Here is a 20,390-nt window from a genome sequence, read left to right on the forward strand (position 1 = left end):
GCATGAGATTGTTCATGGTAAAAATGATAGAAATGAACAATGGCAGCATGTCTTTATTTCAGCTGTTCAACAACTAATCTTCATAAAGTCATTATTAACAACTCCATACATTTTAAATTCTGCTGAAATACTAATTACCTCTTTGAAATGACCAGTGATTAAAAAAAAAAAGTTATTTGACAGATATAATCCAATTTCCCATTGATTTGTTCACGTTTCTAGATTTTGCACAATCATGGCTTGCGCACTGCCTTAATTAGCTTCCATAGAGTTATTATTGCATATGATCATAGTGGTCAAAATAGGTACTGCAATAGAAGTGCTAATAGAGATCCATGGGGCAGAAATCACTCCGGCTCATGCTTGCTCTATGAACATTTTAAGTGGAGGTGGAGCAGTCAGGGCAGTTAATGACAGGGTAGCCAAATTGGGCAAGTTTATAAATAATCCATGAGCACCAAGATCTTGATTTATACCAAATAATCTGAATTAAATGTAATAAGTTTCCACAGATGAGCAAAGTGCAAGTACATACATTGGGTCTGTGATGTACAAAACCATTTCTGTTGTAAAATAGAGTATATTGTAAAGATTTCGTGAGGGAAAGAGGGATTATGGAGTGGATAATGTTGGTGCAGTCAGAAATATGTGTGAATTCCTTGTTTCCCCTGCATATGGCTGAGAAAAAAAAAGTTTCCCTTTTCCAGTGCCCAAATTGTTGGGCTAGATTCAGGTATTTCATGTGGTTTTTGAAATGTAGTTGGGCTGGAAATTTTGCTGAAACCTGTCAACCCTGGTTAATGATATTACCTCCGCTCAAGACGAGCTGCTGAACTGTAAGCTGGATCATAGTATGCTGTCAACTCGCAACTGCCTGTTAGTGAGATATTCAAAAAAAAATTCACTAGATAGTAGTCTATGGCATAAGTCAAGCCTCTTAGATATTGTTTGAGGCTGTTAGTGTCGTTATTAATGTTGGTTTGCCCCACCCAAAATTGTGGCCATGATTTTGGTGGGGCTGCTGAAAATGTAATGCTGGAAATGAAATAATTCTTTCAGAGTGATACTTGGAACAAGACCTATCTCTGTCACTGACTATGTCCAAAAACCACAAAGTAACGTACTGAATAGTATGTCAAAACATTTTCTCACTAATGAGGGTATAGTATTAAGTTTAGTAGTGTGTGGTTTTGGATGTCGACCTTTGCTTGGACAATCACTCACAGAGAGAGAGAGAGCGAAAGAGAGAGAGAGAGAGAGAGAGCACAGCAGGCCAGCATGGAGTGACGACGAGAAATGGATGAATGTTTAATATCAAATTATAAGCTGATTAGGAGTGCTCATTCTTCTCTCAGTAGAAGAGTAAACGATATAGCATTACTATACTAACATCGTGCACTAAATGCTCAGTATAACTCTTAATTGAGCTTCAGCCACAGAAGAGGAAAGACTCCAATAGTCTGAAATTACTCACATGTACCATCACCTCTCTCTCAAACACATTTTGTTTGTTTGTTGTATAGTTACAGTAAGAAAATGATTGAAAACTATGTTAAAATAAATTATGCTGTTAATGATATTTATTAAGAGTCCTTTTCCTATCTCAAGCAACACAAATGTCCATCCATCCATCCATCCATCCATCCGTTTTCTGTACCGCTTATCCTACACAGGGCCGCAGGAGCCTATCCGAGGGAACTCGGGGAACAAGGTGGGGGACACCCTGGACAGGGTGCCAACCCATCGCAAGGCAAAATCACACACCCAATTTGGAAATGCCAATCAGCTTACAGTGCATGTCTTTGGACTGGGGGAGGAAACCAGAGTACCCGGAGGAAACCCCCGAAACACTGGGAGAACATGCAAACTCCATGCATGCAGGGCGGAAGCAGGATTCGTGGTGTGAGGCAGACATAAATGTCATTTAGACAAAAATAAATGCTGGAAATACCTGTATGTTTCAACGGATTACACAGATATTAATGACTATAAGTAATACTTTAAATATGGATATATTTCCTGTTTAAATAGTATTTGAACAGTGAAATTGATTTTGGCAGCTGTAAATACATCGCGTACATTAACTCTGTTAACATACTGATTTGTGAAATAAGAAGTGTGTTGGTGATAACTGTGCACTTACTTTTCTTGTTGCAGGTAAATGTTAAGGAATTTTCGCTCAGTGATATTCTTTTGTTTACTAGTATGCATTACTCCCTTTTCAAATTCTTTTGAAGCAGTTTCTTATTAATGCCTAATTTGATCTAAAAAAGAGAGCTGCTTCATGTCACGACTACACAACCCCCCACTGCGCTTTCTAATATCTTTACAATAGAGAGCTCTTGTTCCATTTCAGACAATACATGGAAAAGATACAATAAGGGCGAGTGCACGTTAATGTATGTAGCGAGGCACATAGCGCAGCAGTCGGCGCTGTGTGTATTAGAGAAATAGAGAGAGACCTTACCGGTCTATTGGCTTTCTCGGAATATACAATACACTGCAGGAACACTCGTTTCAGTTCCTGTTTGTCTCACAGTTTCACAAAGTGGTTTCCAAGTATCCCGGGGATCCGTGAAGCATAGACTGAACCCAAATGTTGTTCCAGTGGTGGAAATCAAGTCACAACACACCATTACCAAAGTTGCTATCTTTCTTATTGACCTCTTATAATTACTAACATGTTTAACTGGTTTCTTGAATTGAGCGGGTTTAATCGAAATCTCAACAATTAAAAACAAACAAACAAACAAACAAACAAACACGTAGGCATGTAAATAATGTCAACTTGAGTGACAGTTTAATAAAATGTTTTCTGTAAGTGGAAAGAAATACAAAAAAACTCTTTTTCTCAATAAATATCCGTAATATTATTGTACATAGGCTGATATATTGCCCCGGGCGGACAGTGGCTTAGTGTTCGCCTAGCATGCTAGCATGTTTGCCTCACACCGCCAGGGTTGTGGGTTCTATGTTTGCATGTTCTCCCCGTGCTGCGGGGGTTTCCTCCGGGTGCTCCGGTTTCCTCCCCCAGTCCAAAGACGTGCATGGTAGGCGGATTGGCATGTCCAAAGTGTCCGTAATATATGAATGTAGTGTGTGAGTGTGTGTGTGAGTGTGCCCTGTGATGGATTAGCACCCTGTCCAGGGTGTACCCCGCCTTGTGCCCCATGCTTCCTGGGATAGGCTCCAGGTTCCCCACGACCCTGAAAGATAAGCGGTATAGAAGATGGATGGATGGATATATAAAATGTTTGGTTTAATATTTTGTTTAATTTGTGCATTTTCTCATCAGCTACAAAGCTGTCGACTAATAACTTTGAATAAATACTAACATTACAATGAATACGCTACTGTAATACAATATTGTGAATTCTTTATGCTTTATTTATTCATTGTTCGTGTTTTAGTGCTCTGTTTAGACATGGCTAAATGGTTAAAATGTTGTTGTCATTCATTCTTTGGTTAACAAACACGCGTATAAACACGATGGGCAATATCGAGGTCAAAAATGATGAAGGTCATGTCCATATATTGTACGATAACAAAAGTATCATGACATGCCTAATTTTACACATTTTTATTTTTAAAAGGAGGGGGTTTTGAGTGGGCCTTACCACTTTATTTTCACATTTTTTTTATTTTCATATTCATATGTTCAGAGGATAGTGTTAATAGGATATTTACAGGATAGCGGTGACGCCTAGTCCTGGAATAGGCTCCATATTCACTGCAACCCTGATCAGGATGAAGCCATTACAGAGATGAATGAATGGTTTTTTTTTTAATAGCTATACATTTTTTATATATATATTTGTAATAGCCTTATGGAATACCCTGTGTAGTGAGCCTATAGAGTGAATAGGAAGGCCAAACTGAGTGCAGGGGTGGCTTAATAAAAAAAAAAAAACAGGTAATATTGCTTCTGTGATTGTCTTTTCATTAGAAAAAAAAGGTTTATGAACACATATTGTAGTGGTTTTGCATATATTTGCTGTCTAGAATTATAGGCTAATTATTATTAAAAATACATTTGATTACTGAATCTTTGAAAGTAATTATGGAAGGAATGTGATGTCTGTAGTGTGTACAGTAGACAGACGTCAGCTCTGCACTTAGTTTGTCACCCACACATGCAGGTGTGCTTACTTATTTACTCTGCTTAGAGGAGGCTTGAAAGCCTCTATTCAGAAGAGTTTGTGTGTGTGTGTGTGTGTGTTTATGCCTAATTCACCTTGTCTGTGTTCTAGTTGAAGCGTGTATATGCTTGTGTGGAGTTTTTTCAGTGTCTTATTTCTTCACACTTGATTTCATCACAGCGATTTGGATTTGAGTGATGTGGTGTGGTCCTGCTCCACTCCATTTCATTTCTCTGATAGAGCACTTGATATAAAAAAGTGGATGGCTGGAAATATGCTCTCACTTTATATATCCAGTATTTTTCAATGTCTGTTCCGTTTTCAATTGCACCCCGAGCCCCAGGTTTGCTCATCTATTTGAGAAAATCTCTGCCATATAAGTTGTCTCGAGACTCTTAATGTAAAAACCTGTAGCTCTGAATTGTAAACGTGTGCACCCGGACCGTGGTAGACTGTGAGGAATGAGAAGCAGAGCCAGACTCTTGGGGTATTGTAGACATTTCTGAGGTATGTTACTGCGGCTTGGTGAGTCGCTGAACCAAGAGTCAGGCATTTTTCTGCCTGGGTCATCTGTCAGATGCTGGACCACAGCTGAGGGAACAGTAAGCAAGCTGCCATGAGACCTCCACACAAGAGGAGAATGAGCAGAAAGCACAGGAACTCCTGCAACTGCATGTAGAGGCCTGTTAGCATATCAGGAGAAAAAACTTTCTCCAAGTTGTACTTTCACACGGAAAAAGAAGCTTGGAATTTAAAAAATGCTTATCCAAGGATATATACAGAGAAAAGTTCAAGAGTTGAAAAGTACTTTTGTAATATCTTTTCCTAGCCAACTGTAAGACTGCTATTATTTTCCCACTTCCTGCAAGGCTTAACATGACTGCATGACATGTCTATATTCAAACTGACAATTACCAAAGTGCCTTCGGGCTCGAAGGTATGCGACAGCGTGGTGATGACTCGTATGAAATGTGCTCTGCATGCAGGAGATTATAGGCATCGAGAGAATTTCTGTAGCTAGGGAAAATCTGTATATTTCATCTGAATTGTACACCGATCAGCCGTAACATTATAACCACCTGCCTAATATTGTGTAAGTCACAAAATTAGTGCCACCAAAACAGCTCTGACCCGTTGAGGCACGGACTCAGCAGATTCTTTAAGTCCTGTAAGTTGTGAGGTGGGGTGTCCATGGATCGGACTTGTTTATCCAGCACATCCCACAGATGCTCTATCGGATTGAGATCTGGGGAAATTGGAAGCCAAGTCAACACCGTGAACTCTTTGTTCCTCAAACCATTCCTGAACAATGTTTGCAGAGTGGCAGAGAGCATTATCCTGCTGAAAGAGGCCATTAGAGAATACCGTTGCATTGTGTGCTTGGTCTGCAACAATGTTGCAGTTGGGTGTACTTGGTCTGCAACACCGCTTAGGTGGGTGATATGTGTCAAAATACATTTGTGGCCTTTAAGAATGCACGTTTTTTCACGCAGTTTCACGTGATTTGTCACATGTGATCATGTGGTACACTGCTTCACACAATAACCAGCAGGTGGCGCATGGAGCAACATACTGTAGCTGAACACAGTAAAATAAAAAATTGAATGTGTGGTCGAATGATTCACAAAAATATTACGTTTCCTATGAAAACTTACGATAAACCCAATTTAAACAAGGATCTAATTACAAGATTTAAGAATATAAAGTGACCAGGCTCGAGTCTCGTAGTACAGGTACAATAGCTATAGTATTTAAATTAACATAGCTGCAGCATGTGGACTAGTATAGCGGAGCGGCAACATGCAGGGTTTACTATGCCAGCATCTGGTGTTCGAGTCCCAGTTCATTTTAGTATTTTTTAAATGATGCTGATAGTTGTGTCTTCCTCATTTTTAATTTTTTAGCTGGAAACGCCCACAGATGCCTTTTCTTTCAGCCGAGAGAAAGTTTGAAATTATGGCTCTGTGTCATGCATGGGGTTTATTCATGTAAAAAAAAAAAAAAATCAGGTTACTGGTGCTGCCATCCTTATGGAGGTCTGCAAATAGAGTCTCTGGATTTTCTGTCAGTCTCTTGTTTTTGTAAACTTTCTGTGCAGTTTCATTTGAAATATCTTTTGGGTAGTTCAGTGGAATGGCCTCCACACTTTGGGTTTAGGGTGTGGGCTTAGGGTTATGGGCCATTTGCACCTGTGCTTGGGGTTGGGTGTGGATAATTCCTGCTATTGTTTTGGCCAAGTTGCTTTCACACCTCCAAAATGTAGATCGGATGGTCAGACAGAGCTGAACCCTCGTAGTGCAACTGTTCAGTGGGGATAAAGACATAGCGATGGAAAGTAAAAGTAATAATATTAATAATTACTTGAGTAAGAGTAATAAAGTATACGATGGGAAGACTACTCAAGTTACTAGTTACTTCGGATATGATTAAAATCACGGGAAAATCGTGACTTTCAGACTACATGGAGAACTGTGTGTGTGTGTTTGTGAATGAGGTCAAACTGAAAAAACACTAAAGTCACCATTTTATCATCTGTCCTTGTGGCAGCAAAAGCGGATGGTCGTGGACGGAGGTCAGGACGGAGGTCAAGACTAGCACTTAATGAAGTGCTTTTTTGGAGGTTCCTCCAGTTCTGCACACCATCCTGGGGTTCTGCTTCCCTCTTGCTCTTCTGTGCAATCTGAACCAAGAAACATGACAAGACGTTTTCATCAACATCATGTATAAGCATGTCTGATCTGCTACTCCAAGTGCTCATTTGCTGTACTCTACACAAAGTAAAGAAAATAGAAACGTTCAGACCTGACGCAGAGGGTTGGCATGTCCTCTCTTACCATGGCTACAGTAGTTATGATCCAAAGACATTTCAGTGTCTTGCAGTACAAATTGTAAAGATTTCAATGGACGGTAAAATAGGCCGTTTGCGACTTCATAGAGTGCTTAGTTCGGCTTATTCATCAGTATGCCATCAAGAAAAGAACCGGACAGAGAATTTAGAGATGATTTACCTCTTATCATTCACAAATTATTATAAAACGTATCAAGAATTATTCATTTATTTGTACTCAAATATTACACCCCGTCCCCCCTTTCCACACACACAAGCACAAAAGCCAATCACATTTTAACATCCACATGAATACCAGGACTCAAGGTTTCCCAGCAGGACTTTTCCCAGAGCGCCACACTTCCTCCACCTTAAACGTGAACTGTCACAATGTTCAACTCTCAAACCAGAGCAAAAGGACAGTCGTCATCTCAGTGAGCTTATCCTCGCCTCTGTCTCCTCTGGCTTGTTCATTACGGATTTAAATCTACATATGGATTTCTGTAAAGCTGCTTGGTGACGCTGTCTTTAGAGTAACACTAAACAAGTCCTTAAATACAAAGACATTTTTATGACATTAAATTCTTATTTAATTGCCAGTAGTGGGTATACGGTAATAGAAACTGTAGTAAAAGCAGTCCAGATGTTCAAAGATTTTGAACTGGCAGTCTGTGTGCACAATTAGAGACTAGGACTAAATATTTCCATGCACAGTTTGTGTTCATCAGCCATCAGCGTGCATTTCCGACCACAGCACTGCTGCTGGCTGGATATTTTTGGTTGGTGAACTGTTTCTCAACCCCGCAATGACATAGGTTAAAAATCACAGCAACCCTGCTACAACTGATGAACATGTACGTGCGCAACACAGACACATGAAATGGTGGTCGCTTTGTAAAGATGGATGTTGAAGGAAACTAAATAATAGAAGCAATGCAAACAAACCTAGAACTTAATAATAAGTATTGGAGATCATTTCTGTGTGTGCGTGTGTGTGTGTGTGTGTGTGTGTGTGTTTGTTTAGGTGTGTCAAAATCACTGATGTGTGTCTGTGTGTCCTGGAATGCCCTTGTAGCGAAGGCTGTTTAATGTCAGCTCAAGTTGATCATATATTTGCGTGTGAGGTCATTTATATTTATAGAAATTCAAAAAAGTGGATTTGTCACACAAATTAAGAATAATGTGTATGTGTGTGTGTGTTTGTGTGTGTGTGTGTGTTTGTGTGTGCACACAGGCGGAGCCGAAAGCCTGAGAACACGTGCCGTGTTGGGATTGTAAGATCCCCCATGGGCCATTTCACGCGCTGACGTACAGGAAGGAGAACACAGGAACTGAATCTGAATGAGGTGTGCTGGGATTTACAACACACATACACACACACACACACACACACACACATACACACAATCCTGTATTATATCCTATTGAGGACCTTCCACTAGCGTAATAATTAATGTAGATGATATATGACACCTAAATCTAACCCTAACCTTAATCTCAGTAACCAAAATGGAAACCTTTCGACTCTTTTAGTTTCTCAAATAAAAGCTGCAGATTTCCTCATGGGAACCAGCCAAATGTCCCCACAAGATAAAAACCTGTCAGATATTCCATGACCACATGCCCACACACAAATCTGTGGTCCTTGTGATCTGTAATCCTTCCTCTGTTTTCCCCATAACTCAAACAATTGTACGGTAAAATATTTGAACACACATCGCACAGTTTAATGAGTAATCTGACCTGCCAAGTGCAATTCTGCTAATAAAGTGCGTTCCTGTTTATTATGTATGCATGTGCTCCATTTACGGCGCGGCGCGGCATGATTGGGGGTTTAATGAGGACACCATGGCAGCATGGCACTCCGTCTCTGAGTTAGTGTAAAGAGTGTGCTCGTTACAGCACTAACCTTGTTGGCCTATCATCCTGAGCTGTGATTGGTGCAACCGAGGTGCAGGTCTGCCTGGCAACAGAGCGAGTGTTTACCAAACAACGCTACGCACTCATGAGTACAGAGCCGTGCTTTTGCAAAACACCTCCAGGAAAATCCAGCCGCTCTCTTCCTGTGGCGGGGAAAAATGTGCCTTTATGATTCACGTGTAGTGTGTAGAGGAAAACAGACCAAGCAAACACTCTCTCTCTCTCTCACACACACACACACACACACACACACACACACACCAACATAACACAGTGTGGTTATTAAACGCTTCAGGCAAGTCTACTGTCAATAGCCTGTTATCCAGTAATGTGTTCATTTGTGTGAGCTGTACATGTGCATGAAACTGTTCTTCTCTTTATAAACATTGATTTTGTTCAATTTTTTTTTTTTTACATGAGATACTGCAAATTAAACGAAGAGTATTAGTCGAAACAAAAATTGCATATGCTTAAGATTAAATAATAAAAAAAAAGCCTCAAATTGAAAAATAAATAAATAAATAAATCTAATGTATACCAAGTAGATATTTATCCATTACTTTTAGTCCATTTATTGAAATTCATACTTTTGGTTTGGTTGCTCTTTGGTTTGGTTTGATTTCAGATTGCACAACATTAAACAAACCAAAAAGCAAAAACAGTGAATGTGTAGGGCTGAAAACATTCCTGCAAAACTCTTTCATTCATTAGTCAGAAATACAGCAATAGAAAAAGGTCAAGCAACACTCGCAGAAAAGACCTTAGCAAGTAAAATGTCTTGAATATGGCAAATGCAACAAATATTTCTTTACTTGATTTTTTAAACAAATATATGGTTATTTCTAGATATTTCTATACTCATTTAAAGCTAGAACTTGTTTTATTCTATTGGCAGATAATTTTGCGTATTTCAAGTATTTATTTCTAGAAAGAAGCAAAAAGATCTGCCAATAGAATAAGATAGTTTTAAGCTTGAAATGATTAAATATGTCTAGAAATAGGCTTAATGTTCTCATATGTTACATAATATTCGAATAAATCCTTTCTTCAAGATATCTTTAATGCGAATAGCCACGCTGAAGACTCAGAATGTTTTTGTTGTTGTTTTGTTTTGTTATATTGTCTTATGTTTTGCAAGATATACCAACATTTAATTTATAACTTCTTGGAATTTTTTTTTTCTTCATTTGTAAATAAATTGTAAAATGGAGGTGATTTTCTTCTTCTTATTTATTTATTTATTTATTTATTTATTTATTTATTGAACCAGAGCTCATGGGGATGCAAACTTTTTCATCTAACCACACAACAGAAATGGCACACGATATTGATTATACACGTAATGATATTTAGTTCAGCTGAGGATGAATTTGGAACATCTAAAATATGTACCACAACGTGTGCAATGGTTTTCATTCAATTACAATTGCAATATTACAAATAAATGATACAATAAACTATTTAGATTGATGACATGCAGAATGTAGTCATTTTCTTCTGTCTATCCTTAGAGGATCTGCGTCATATTATGTGACATGGAGAGCGTGTTTATTACACAGTCTGCTGCAGAATTCAGCCACGTTTTTATTTGGATCAGTTCATACAGTGTGACAAGCGATACTCCTGAAAGACTGATGAAATCGCACAACGGTTCAATGGTGAAGTTAGTCGATGTTGAAGTACAGAAATGATTCTCATGATTCTCACAGAAAAGCTTATTGTGATATAAATATCATATTGTTAAAGCAGCTGCTCCTAATGGCAGTGCCTCTAATGTCATACATTTGATCATGCAACAGATTATTCTGATAGCATGGTGAGATTTATTATTTTATAAGCTCGAGTAGCCGAGATGGTTTAACTTTATGAGGAGGTATAGACACGCTGAGATGGTTATTACTGAATATTGTCGTTTAGTGTGTTTGGCAAATCCTGTGTCTTGGTCATTAATCTTTGTGAGCTGTGCGATTAATTATGTGGAGTTGTAGCGTTTCCTCTTCTACTCCGGTTGGGTGTTGATTGGTCTGGGTGAGTGAATGCCAAGGCTGCCTCCTGCTGTGTGTGTGTGTGTGTGTGTGTGTGTGTGCGCACGCGGGGGTGGGGGTGGGGGGGTCAGCATGTACTTTGGACAATGGAAATGTGTGTTGTCTGACACCTTTGATGATCAGGAGATGTACAAAAGTGTGTCTATGGTTTCAATTATTCTCTCTCTCTCTCTCTCTCTCTCTCTCTCTCTCTCTCTCTCTCTCTCTTCTCTGGTTTTCTAGAGCTCCTAGAGGGGCCTAAGTACAGTCTCTTCTTCAGTGAAAGGAGACATACAGCGTTTGTAGATGATTTCGATGATTCTCTCTCTCTCTCTCTCTCTCTCTCTCTCTCTCTCTCTCCTCTGGTTTTGTAGAGCTCTACTCTGCCAGAGGGGCTTAAGTACAGTCTCTTCTTCAGTGAAAGGGCACTGGCCTCTGAAGGTGTGTGGTGAAGCATAGCAATTAATCACACTGCTATTGGTTCTCTTCTTGCCCTCTTGATATTTTCTCTGAAGTTTAAAGCTCTAAAAACACAGTGTGTTTGTTTTCTCTTTTTTTCCTACACTGTGTGGGAAGGCCAGACGATTTTTTTTTCTTCTTCAAAGACAGTGTTTCATTTTCCTGATTATTGTTGCACTCGGTCATCTGTTGCGTCCCTCATGGGTTCAGTGCATGTTCCAAATTAGATTACAAGCCACAAGTAGAATTAACATTTGTACAGAGGTGGTAAATGAACCCACGTTCAGGTAAAAGTGCAACTAGCCATCTGAAGTACAGCTTCAAATTCTTCACTCAAATGAAAATACATATAAACACATAAAGTAGGAAAGTAAATAAAGTACAAGAAAGAATCACAAAAGAGAGCTGATCACAGACTCATTTTAATCACTGATGTTAAATTAATGCCTTTTACACCAAAGAACTGGGGAACGTGGGAAAACATTGCCAAAGGCTAACTAACAACAGCTATATTCCTAATATCGCAAATGTTAGCTAGCATGATGATAACTCTGACCATACAAACTAGCTGAATGCCAAAAGTGTGTGGACAGAGTTGGTCACCCCTTTTGGTGTTATAATAACCTCAGCTCTTCTTAGAAGGCTTTCCATTAGATTTTGGAGCGTGGCTGTGGGGATTTGTGCCCATTCAGTCACAAGCGCATTAGTGAGATCAGGCACTGATGTTTGGTTAGTTCTAGTTCATCCCAGAGGTGTTCAGTGCAGTTGAGGTCAGAGCTCCGTGCAGGACATTCCACATCAAGTTGTTCCACATCAGCCTTGGCAAACCATGTCTTCATGGAGCTCACTTCATGCACAGGCGCACTGTCATGCTGAAACAGGTTTGGACTTCTTAGTTCCAGTGACGGAAAATTGCAATGCTACAGCACACATAGACATTCTAGACATTTGTGTGCTTCCAACATTGTGGCAACAGTTTGAAGAAAAACCACACATGGGTGTTATGGTCAGGTGTCCACAAACTTTTGGCCATATAGTGTAGCTGTCACAATACAATTGATAAATACAAAGTGCATGTAGCAGTAAGACTCATTCGTGCCATCACGTCTCTTAGATATTTAAAGGAAGCTGACTGATAACTTCACAGATGTAGTGAGTGGAACATATCGATTTTTCTTCTGAACTGTAGTCAGAAGTATTACGGGTGGTGGGCAGATCATTAGCGTTTGCACCTGGGACAAGCAGATTTTGTGTTTGGGTGTTTCATTTTTTTTGTTAATAGTTGAAGGTTCACGGTGGTGCGATGCATCTCGATGCTGTATCTGTAGTGCAGCTTCAGAATCCCACTGCCTGCTGCACTACACACATCAGCCAAGGTACGGTCTGGTTGACGTTAATTAGTGCACACAGATGACAGACCGTCTTTTCAGCATTAGCAACATGTAGGTATGTGAAAATACCAAAGAAATAGCAAGCAAAACAGACAGATTTGAATAATAATATTTATGTACGATGCAAGGACAGAACACCGCGGATAAATTACCTGACTTTGTGTCGAGGTCACAAAACACGATGGGTTACATTCAATACTTTGTAAGAAGAGTATAATACTCCTATATTCTTTGGGGCGGATTTGGTGATTTGGGGGCCCGAGGAAAAATATAGGAATGGGGCTCTATTCAGTTGGGGTTGGAGAAGAGGGCTTGCATTGATGCTACTGAAATAAGAGCATACGTTACTTAGCATTAATAATAAAAAAAATATATATAAAGTTTGCATTTTTTAGGGGCCCTTGGCTTCTGGGGGTCCAAGGCGGTGGCCTAGCTTTGCCTGGCGCTAAGTACGCACCTGCTCTTAGTTCGTATTAATGCACTTAACTAGCTAAGTAGCTTAACAGTATCTTAGCTAACACTTTTTAGCCTTGTTGCTTAGTTTTCTGAGCCGTGAAAAAACAGGACTGGGTAGCACTCTCGAACTTTTAGGTGAAAGAAAAACTCAAGTACAGATCTGCAAAATGAGACTTAAGTACAGTAAGAAACTTTAGAGACTTCCCTAATGTGCATTTGTGATCTCTAAGCAGTACATCATGCAATAAAAATACGTGTTTACCACAATCTTTATTTGGCAACTCGGAACGAATCGTGGGGAAATTTATAACTAGGGCTTCGACGTGCACTATGCTTATTTTAACTTTCAGCAAGCCGTCTATTAACTCATAACTCACAACTAATGTGGAGTACTGTGTCTTTTTTTTTTTTTTTTGCACTGTCCACCTGCCCTTTTAAGATCGAGATCTCATTTATAGTTTATGGAAAGCACCCGGTGGGCCTTTAAGAGCTCTGTTACTCCAGACATGAGGGATGTGTGTGCATGTGTAGGCCTCAGTGAGTGTGTTAGGACAGTGGTGCTATTCTTGGCTGGCTGAGGGAAGTCTTGGCTCTCTAATGCATGGGAAAAGTGTTCTTGGCAAGCGGAGCAGAGGCATTCCATTGTGGCTCACTCTTTCTCTCCTTCTCCACTTAAAGCCATGTGGACGCTCACGGCTCTGAGTAAAGCACTGGACAGAGAGAGAGAGAGAGAGAGAATGCTGTTGTGTTACTGTCTTCTCTTTAACTTGTGAACCCTTAGTCACACACATTTACACATCATACTTTCTCCGGCAGTAAAACAGACACCTGTTTTGTATCCCCAGGCCAGTCGTTGGTGTTCTTGTGTTCTCGTGGAATAAGAGCTCAGAGTTAGAGATCTCCCTGTGGTTAACACTGCCGCCATGAACACTTTCAATAGCAGGTCACTTCTGTTCATGGGAAGTGTTTGTTAGCAATAGGTTCTGGACTTTCAGAAAAAGCACACAATTACAAAAAGTGATGATGTCATTGTTGAATCTTTGAGCATGAATGTGTATGGTAGTCTGGAAAAACCCATCAGATGTTGCTGTGGCTGAAGTCTGGAAAACAGAACGGCTGGGTCTTGGCCAGAATATAGGTTTTCAATTCAATTCAGTTTTATTCGTATAGCGCTTTTAACAATAGATATTGTCCCAAAGCAGCTTTAAAGAAATGTATAACTTCAGGATATAGATTTTAAATGTATAAATTTATCCCTAATGAGCAAGTCAGAGGCGACGGTGGCGAGGAAAGACTCCCTGAGACGATATGAGGAAGAAACCTTGAGAGGAACCGGACTCAAAAGGGAACCCGTCCTCATCTGCGTGACACCGGATAGTGCGATTATAAATAAATCCCTTCTATAACTGTGCTAATACTACATGGTCAAATAGTGCAGCTGTGTAACCAGGAAATTCATTACGGTTTTCACATAGAGTCTGTTTTGTTGAACTTATCCACTGTTCACTGATGGAGACTTGAGTGCAAAACTGCTTGTGGCAGTTGTCAGCCTAAAGGGATTTCTGCCTGTTACATACGTTGACACGTCTTCTTTAAGAAGCCATAAATATATTTAATCAAATAATATGATCATGTTGGATACTGTGCATCTGCCTACAACTTTCATCAAGGTGTTGGATATTAACATTCCATAGAGAAATGGACCTAAGCCTAATCGACTCAGGTTCTTATCAGAAATTGGCTGTCAGATATCCATGATGCAATCAGAATTAATTCTTTCTCCCTTTTCACTTTTTTTTGGGTAACCAGACTTTAAAAAAGAAACTTATTTGTTAAGACAAGATTCCAAAAAGAAACATTTTTCTGTTTGGAGTAGGGCTGGGCGATATAATATTGATATCATGATACCGCGATACACTTTTCTGAGATATCGTTGGTATGTTGATGTATTATTGTATGTTTTTAATAATTACAAATGAAATAGTAGTGAATGGATGCCCTTGATTTGACATTTAAAAAATATTTTAATTAATCTTTATCTTTGAAGGCATTAAAGAAAAGTATCGTCAAACTCACTTTAACAGTTTTTTGTTTATTTTACTACTGTTTTGCAGACAGTTTGTTAGCTATGCATCGTGATATGCGTCGTGTATCGTAGACGTATACCCAGGTATCATGATATGATATTTTTGTCATATCTCACAGCCCTGGTTTGGAGTAAAATATAGTAGAAAAATGGGAAATGTCACCAGGTGAAGAGTTTTCCCAGGCCACTACACTTATTAGCTCATCTGCATTTTATTAATGATTGAGTTATCAGGCTTAATTTTTCATTAAGATTTATCTACTTAAAAGAATTCTTGCACATAATCTTGTTAATATTGTAGCACTATACAGTAGCTGGCTTTAATCTAGCACCTTTAAAGTCAACATAAACTGGAAACCATTACTTTTTTTCGACCTGTACCGTGACAACCCTAACAATTTTAAGGTTAGCATGATGTTATTTTGCTTCTAAATAAATCAGATTTTATGAGGAGGTTGTACATACATTCAATAAACATATTTAAATACTGATACTGATGATGAATCCGTGAGTATCAGCTGATACAGATACTGTACAAATCCAATATTTTTTTCCTATAAAATCTACTAAGCTTTAAAATGATTGGTTAACGCTTAATAATAATAATAATAATAATAATAATAATAATAATTCAGGGAACAATACATGGTAAATAAAGTATAAATAATATTTAAGAAATCATTCCTAATGAAAAATACAAGCAAGTCTCTTTATATGTAAACATTTACAGTTCCAAAAAATTCCCATCTTTTCCCTTTGTTACAGGATCGGATCAACTTTTTTTCTCCCTCCAACATTCAGTTCAGACCGATATCCATCCTGTGTATTGGATCGGTGCCATCCCTAGTAGGAACATTACCAGTGTTTTATGTAATGTTGGTTGGATGAGCAACATTCATTGTAATATAATATCGTGAAGCGCTATTACAGTGGTTTTTTAAATATTGCATGAATGTTATTTGGGAACCGTTACAAGGCTGACTTCTTCAACAGACCTGTTGAAACTGTAGTGATCAGCTTGAATACTTCTGAATGAAAATGAAGATGTGGGTGAGAAATGATGTACAGCTTCATCAGGTTTATCCCACTCAGATTTGATTGGATGTACCAGAGCCATATTGATAGCTGGAGGTTTGGAGAAGTAGAAGCAGGTGAGACATGACGTGATACTATTTAACCATATTCTAATACTGAGAATAAAATTTACAGACAGGCAGATGCCGTTGCAATTTGATGGAAAATGACATCAGAATGAGAATTTTGTCTTAAAAGTGGTTGATTTCAGATTTAAGGTGAACATGCTGACTTGTGTTCAGAAAGACAATAACTCTGAACTGTCCTGTGGTTTTTAGCTTCAGATCTATGCTTCTTGCTGTGATCGGACCACCCAGAGCACAACAGTGAGTGGGGATTTCCTCTGAAGTCTGTGGCAGACCTCTAGTTCTCAGAGTGATGTGTCATTGCACCTTGATCCACCTCCCATGTGGCCAGGCTGAAAAAATATCAGACAGCTAACGGAAAGTGACTTAATGTTTTCCAGGTTGCCGTTAGAAATGAAGCAGCGATGCTCTTAGCTGTGGTGAGATTACAGTGAGGAGACTTTACTAATATTCTAGACTTTAGCCACGGGGAGAAAAACTGCTAAACCCGGGTAAAGGGGTTAGCGAAAGTGAATGAGTGGGTATTTATATCGCAGCACTGTTGTATTTTCAAATCTGATTGGTTAGATGCTTAGATGCACAGCTTTATATTAATGCGGTCTTCGTAATACATTATTGTTTCTATGGTAATAACTCACTCAGGGACATTTACAGCAGATGCTCCACAAAATCTAAATTTAATAATAAAATACAGATTTGGCAAAATCTTTTTTTTTTTTTTTTTTTTAATTTTATTTTTTTTAAATCAAAGAACATGCATGATCATTGATACAGTGAAGCTTTCTGTAAGGAGATGTTTAGTTAATGCTTGTGGAAGGAGTCTCCAGTGTCAGTACTTTGTAACAGACAGCAAGGTTTCCGCTGTGGGAACGTTTTCAGGACAGAGGGTCTAACAAGTTGAGCTAAAACCAGGCTGGTTGAAGGGATGACTGTTCATAGCAGTTATAACACGACTTTAAATGTAACTATAAACGGATTGTAACCACTGACAAATTACTTGGGTACAAGAGGAGTAAACAGTTCCAGACTTCAGTTTCACTCACACCAGGTTATCATCGATTAGTTTCCTTTAACAGCGATACTCATTATTTTTTACTCCTTGCATAGCGTGCGTGTGCTTGAAAATCTCAGATTCATAAACATACACGCGGTACCTAATCTGTTTCATACATGTTTCCTTAAGACGATTTACCTTTACTGATATTGTGTCTAGTATTAGACTACAAAATATTTGCAATTGCGAATGCGAATTTTTAACACGAATACAGCAGTGAGATAACATTTTTACATTTACTGCATGCTGTATCCTTGGGCCACGTGCAAGCTCTCCGACATTTTCAACGGTTCACAGGCAATACCAATCCTGTGAAATGTCTCGTATTTCTGCAGCAACGTCAGATTTTTCACCGCCGTTGTAAACGCTCATGATTGTAAAGCGTTGTTCTTGGAAAATCCATTAAGCGCTATATTATCCCTGCAAACAATCGCTGCGGGTGAGGAGTTGCACGCTTGCCTTGTGGAAGGTGACACGCTGACCTTCAGTAGGCGTCGCGGGGCTGTCAGAGGGATAGCCGGGACCTGCTGAGTAGGAACCACACACATACACACACACACAAACACACACATTACACACACTCCATTTCTCACATTACACACATTACAATCTAACATGCTCAAAACCTGTACATTCACTATTGAGTATGGGCTTTCATACTCTTGGGCTTTCGGGTCTTGCAGTACCTTTGAGAATTGCAAGAAAGGAAAGTGAAATAATTCACCTACAGGTGTGATCCCAATTGGTTTGTCAAATATTGAAGAAATTGTACAAGAGAAAGGATTGTTTATATTATAACTCGTAATGTAGACGTGTACCTCACACCTTAAGATGTACTTGAATTCAGTGGAATGGACTTTATTTACCTTCGAGGAGATTAGGGAACATTTTACACAGAGAATAATGAATACCTTATATAAAATCAAGTTTTGCACTTACTCTTGTACCTTGTACTAGCTCTGATGTAAGCTCAGAACCTTATCTCTCAGGTACAGTACATGGCTCATGCCGATTCTATTCAGCTTCAGATTTGCTTCTTTGTGTGATGACGTGACGTGTCAGACTGTCCTGACAAGAGAATTGGCTAAATGACTTTGCATGAAGGATGTCATCAGGTGTATACTGTCAACATATAACTTAACAGGAGTATGGCAAGGAATGACAAGGTGGTTCAGCAGTTAAAATTCTGATTTTAACTAGAAGTTGTGAGAAATCCCAGGGGCAGGCTGCACCACACGAACACAAGTTTGATCGTAAGTCAGGGTATAAAGTCAATCCCGAAATGTTTGTTGAGAGAAGTTAGTTTTTAGGAGCATCCTAACTAGTTGTACATAAAGTGAAAGTAGATCAGCACTTCGCACAGGATGATATATTTCACCATCACGAGCCATCATCAGAAACACAATCCCACATCAACAGGAAATGCAACATCCACAGTCGAGACGTGTCAAGATGTTAATGTTTAACCAGGTGGCGTTATTCTAATCTTCAGCTGTCCCGTTTCGGGGAGCCTGTGCCCAGTGTAGGAGTTGACGGGAGTTTTACTTGATGTGGTCTTCTGCTACTGAAGCCTATCCACATCAAGGTTTGACACGTTGTGCATTCTGATCTGCTCACCATGGTTGTAACGAGTGGTTATTTGAGTTACTCTAGACTTCCTGTCAGCTCGAACCAGTCTGGCCATTCTTTGGCTCTTATTCTCTCATCGACAAGGCATTTCCGCCACAGACCTGCTGCTCACTGGGTGTTTTTTGTTTTTTCGCACCATTCTGTGTCAACTTTAGAGCAGCGGTCACCAACCCTGTTCCTGGAGATCTACTTTGCTCAAGACTTTTGCTTCGTAAATCCGTAATCGTGCCCACCTCAGCATCTACAGTAACCATTGCCTTAAGAAGTTCTTGATCAACTTAAACGGGTTTGTTAGATTTTGATTGGAGATGAAACTTGCAGGAAAGTAGATCTCAGTGAAGATGCTTGATGACCGCTGCTCTAGATACTGTTGTGTATGAAAATCCCAGCAGATTTTTCTTTAAATATTCAAACCAGCCCATCTGGCACCAACAACCATGCCACAGATTGTTGTGAACATTTACCTGAAGCTCTTCACCTGTATCTGTATGATTTGATGCATTGCACTGCTGCCACATGATTGGCTGACTGGATAATTGCTTGAATGAGCTGGTGTGCAGGAGTTCCTAATAAAGTGGTCATTGGTAAAAACAACATTTGAACGATGAACTAATCATTCGACTAAAAGAACAACAACTTCTTATTTATTAATCTAGCACTTAGATCAACCTGAAGCACAGCCGGTGAGCTGCCGTTTTGAGCACGACCCAGTCCAGAGCAGTCAATCTTTCACCCTTCTGTCTCTCTCTGTCTTTTTCTTTCTGCGCCAGGTCATATGGTTCGCATGCTATCAGATTTCATCCTGTTTATAGAGAAGACGGCTGGTGGGGGGTTGGAAAGGGTGGCCTGCTATTCTCCAGTTTATTAGCTCAGTGTTATCTAAATGTTTGATGTGCCACGAATGAACGATCACGCAAAAAGGCTCCCAAGATAACAAATAATCCTCACCATCAGTTTCTCTTGTCATATTATGGTGGTTTGTGAAGATGCCTTATTTAAGACTTTACAATACGCTGAGGTTATTGATTTATTTTTACTTTGCCTGTATAATCAGTTGTCTTGAAATGGTCTCATAGTGAAAATATACTACAAGAAAAGAGGTTTTCTGACAGACCCAACTAAATGTGTCTGCAAATGATTCGCGTCACTCGGCATTAAACTGTAAACTGTGGAATTTTTTTTTAAAACTGGAGAATATTTCTAGAAAATATCGAGTGTATTTGATTGAACAGGCAGTGTATTCAT

General features: G+C 39.3%; 1 protein-coding gene across 3 annotated transcripts in view; it reads left to right on the forward strand.

Annotated features, from left to right (window-relative positions):
* atxn1a (ataxin 1a) overlaps nucleotides 1–20,390 on the forward strand; it is a 109,598-nt gene that overhangs the window by 65,726 nt on the left and 23,482 nt on the right. For 2 of the 3 annotated variants that reach the window (XM_053613428.1, XM_053613431.1), the window contains exon 3: nucleotides 8,201–8,312. The exons of the other annotated variant lie outside the window; for it this stretch is intronic. The gene's annotated coding sequence lies outside the window, so the exon portion shown is untranslated. The remainder of the gene's footprint in view (nucleotides 1–8,200; nucleotides 8,313–20,390) is intronic. 3 annotated transcript variants of the gene reach the window in all.

This window comes from Ictalurus furcatus, chromosome 24 (assembly GCF_023375685.1).
Source record: "Ictalurus furcatus strain D&B chromosome 24, Billie_1.0, whole genome shotgun sequence".
Taxonomy (NCBI): domain Eukaryota; kingdom Metazoa; phylum Chordata; class Actinopteri; order Siluriformes; family Ictaluridae; genus Ictalurus; species Ictalurus furcatus.